At 55.3% G+C, this 3,658-nt stretch overlaps 1 long non-coding RNA gene across 1 annotated transcript; it reads left to right on the top strand.

Annotated features, from left to right (window-relative positions):
- The first annotated feature begins 1,704 nt into the window (after nucleotides 1–1,704).
- On the top strand, nucleotides 1,705–3,305 carry LOC138674055 (uncharacterized). Its single transcript, XR_011320453.1, has 3 exons — nucleotides 1,705–1,949; nucleotides 2,848–3,041; nucleotides 3,177–3,305. It is a non-coding gene; the product is annotated as an uncharacterized lncRNA (long non-coding RNA).
- The last annotated feature ends 353 nt before the right edge of the window (nucleotides 3,306–3,658 follow it).

Below are 3,658 nucleotides of genomic sequence, written 5' to 3'. Positions count from 1 at the left end.
GACAAATGGCCAAACCGAGCGAACTAATCAGACTTTGGAAACTTATTTGAGATGCTTTGTGTCTGCTGATCAGGATGATTGGGTGGCTTTCTTGCTATTGGCCGAGTTTGCCCTTAATAATCGGGCTAGTTCTGCTACCTTGGTTTCGCCTTTTTTTTGTAATTTTGGTTTTCTTCCTCGTTTTTTTCAGGGCAGGTTGAGCCTTCTGATTGTCGTGGTGTGGATTCTGTGGTTGACAGGTTGCAGCAAATTTGGGCTCATGTGGTGGACAATTTGGTGTTGTCTCAGGAGGAAGCTCAGCGTTTTGCTAACCGTCGTCGGTGTGTGGGTTCCCGGCTTCAGGTTGGGGATTTGGTCTGGTTGTCTTCCCGTCATGTTCCTATGAAGGTTTCTTCCCCTAAGTTCAAGCCTTATTGGTCCTTATAGGATTTCTGAGATTATCAATCCTGTGTCTTTTCGTTTGGCCCTTCCAGCCTCTTTCTCCATCCAAAATGTTTTCCATAGATTTTTGTTGCGGAAATATGTGATGCCCGTTATCCCCTCTGTTGATCCTCTGGCCCCGGTGTTGATTGATGGGGAGTTGGAGTATGTGGTTGAGAAGATTTTGGATTCTCGTTTTTCGAGGTGGAAGCTTCAGTATCTTGTCAAATGGAAGGGTTATGGCCAGGAAGATAATTCTTGGGTTGTTGCCTCCGATGTTCATGTTGACGATTTGGTTCGTGCCTTTCATTTGGCTCGTACTGATCGGCCTGGGGGCTCTGGTGAGGGTTTGGTGACCCCTCCTTAAGGGGGGTACTGTTGTGAATTCTGCTCTTGGGCTCCCTCCGGTGGTTATGAGTGGTAGTGCTGCTGTCTTTGGATCGCAGCATTCATCAGGTGTGTCCACTTAGTGCTTTGACTGGGCTATTTAGTCTTGCTTGTTTCTTTAGTCAGTGCCAGTTGTCCATTGTTTTTGGAGGATTCACATCCTGCCTGGTCTCTCCTGTTTTTGCTCTTCATTTCAACAAAGATAAGTTCTGGCTTTGTTTTTGCTGTCCACATGCTGTGGGCCTTATTGTTCAGTGCATTTATATGTTTTGTCTTGTCCAGCTTGGTCTGTGTAAGGATTTATCCAGCCAAGCTGTATCTCTGGAGATGCAGATATACCCTCCCTGTCTTTAGTCAGATGTGGAGATTTTGTATGGTCTGTGATGGATATTTTCTAGTGTTTTAATACTGACCGCTTAGTACTCTGTCCTATAGTTTCTTTCTAGCTATAATGGCCTCCTATGCTAAATCCTGATTTCAGTCTGCGTATGTCATTTCCCTCTCCTCTCACAGTCAATATTTGTGGGGGGCTGTCTATCCTTTGGGAATTTTCTCTGAGGCAAGATAGTTTTCCCGTTTCTATCTTTAGGGGTATTTAGTCCTCAGGCTGTGTCGAGGTGTCTAGGGAGAGTTAGGTACATCCCACGGCTGCTTCTAGTTGCGGTGTTAAGTTCAGGGTCCGCGGTCAGTACAGGTACCACCAGGGCCGTATTTGCCACTAGGCACTCGAGGGCACGTGCCTAGGGCGGCGACATTGCGGGGGGGCGGCACCTGGGCAAGGATTTTTTTTTTTTAAGTCACAAACGCGACCGACGCAAAACCCCGCCCCCCCGCCTGCCTCCCCGCGCCCCTCCCCGCCTCCGCATCCCACCCACCCTCCATGAAGAGAGACGATACTCACCTCCTGCTCCAGCCTCCAGCGATGCCTGTTCTCACCGTCTGTAGCGCGTCCTGAGTGAGCGGTCACATGGTACCGGTCATTAAGGTCATGAATATGCGCATATTCATGACCTTATTGAGCAGTATCACATGACCGCTCACTCAGTCAGGAAGAAGGCGCTGCGGCGGGACAGAGCGCCAGAGGGATGTCGGCGGCTGCGGCGCGCGCAGTGTGTGGGACAGGCAGCTGAGCTGAGTGACAGGTGAGTATGAGGACGGACGGGGGCGATGTTCTGCAGGGAGGGGGGGCGATGAAGCTCTGCAGGGAGGGAGGGAGGGGGGGCGATGAAGCTCTGCAGGGAGGGAGGGGGGGGCGATGATGAAGCTCTGCAGGGAGGGAGGGGGGGCGATGATGAAGCTCTGCAGGGAGGGAGGGGGGGCGATGATGAAGCTCTGCAGGGAGGGAGGGAGGGGGGGCGATGATGAAGCTGCAGGGAGGGAGGGAGGGGGGGCGATGATGAAGCTCTGCAGGGAGGGAGGGGGGGCGATGATGAAGCTCTGCAGGGAGGGAGGGAGGGGGGGCGATGATGAAGCTACAGGGAGGGAGGGAGGGGGGGCGATGATGAAGCTCTGCAGGGAGGGAGGGAGGGGGGGCGATGATAAAGCTCTGCAGGGAGGGAGGGAGGGAGGGGGGCGATGATGAAGCTCTGCAGGGAGGGAGGGGGGGCGATGATGAAGCTCTGCAGGGAGGGAGGGAGGGGGGGCGATGATGAAGCTCTGCAGGGAGGGAGGGGGGGCGATGATGAAGCTCTGCAGGGAGGGAGGGGGGGCGATGATGAAGCTCTGCAGGGAGGGAGGGGGGGCGATGATGAAGCTCTGCAGGGAGGGAGGGGGGGCGATGATGAAGCTCTGCAGGGAGGGAGGGGGGGCGATGATGAAGCTCTGCAGGGAGGGAGGGGGGCGATGATGAAGCTCTGCAGGGAGGGAGGGGGGGCGATGAAGCTCTGCAGGGAGGGAGGGGGGGCGATGAAGCTCTGCAGGGAGGGAGAGAGGGGGGGCGATGAAGCTCTGCAGGGAGGGAGGGAGGGGGGGGGCGATGTTCTGCAGCTGTCACGGTCCTGTAGAGTTATCGGAAATGTTTGTCTTCTCTGTTGGGCGCAGATGGAGCAGATAACGGCAGACGACCCCCATCCTCCGCGGAGTCCCGTCCACACTGGGAGATCCCGCGTCCGCAGTCGCTTGTGCCGGTGTCACCCGCGCGGATCAGCGCCGTCCTCCCGCGGAAATATCCGGTGATCAGACAGCGAGGCTTCTACTCTGATATTCTGACCTATAGCGCCGCTCCTCTGGTGAAAGTGAGTGCAGGCGTCACATGACCGGCAGCCGCGTGCTATACTGCACGTGTCCACGGCTACAGAGCGCTCTGTCCCCGCCGTTCTCCGGTGTCTCCTTGTGCTGCAACTTCAGCCGCCATTTCCATTATATTGCAGGATGTCAGCGCCGGACCGAGCGTTCAACCGAATCTCCTGAGACAAGTGGACGAGGAGCGCAACACCCCGAAAGGTGAGCGGAGGATACTTGTAACAACCACAGGAAGGTAGACCCCGGCAACCAGATCCAACAGTCACAATAGGAGATGTCACAGCTCACCTCCTCCTCCTCCTTAAAGGGAACCTGTCACCGCCAAAATCGCGGGTGAGGTAGGCACATCGGCATCAGGGGCTTATCTACAGCATTCTGGAATGCTGTAGATAAGCCCCTGATGTATCCTAAAACATGAGAAAAAGACGTTATATTATACTCACCCAGGGGCGTTCCCACTGTTGGTCCGGGTCTGGCGCCTCCCATCTTCATCAGATGACGTCCTCTTCTGGTCTTCACGCCGCAGCTCCGGCGCAGGCGTACTTTGCCTGCCCTGTTGAGGGCAGAGTAAAGTACTGCATTGCGCAGGTGCCGGGAAAGGTCAGAGAGG

This window comes from Ranitomeya imitator, chromosome 4, assembly GCF_032444005.1.
Source record: "Ranitomeya imitator isolate aRanImi1 chromosome 4, aRanImi1.pri, whole genome shotgun sequence".
NCBI lineage: Eukaryota > Metazoa > Chordata > Amphibia > Anura > Dendrobatidae > Ranitomeya > Ranitomeya imitator.
The sequence above is the reverse complement of the archived record's forward strand: the minus strand, read 5'-3'. Positions and strand labels throughout refer to the sequence as shown.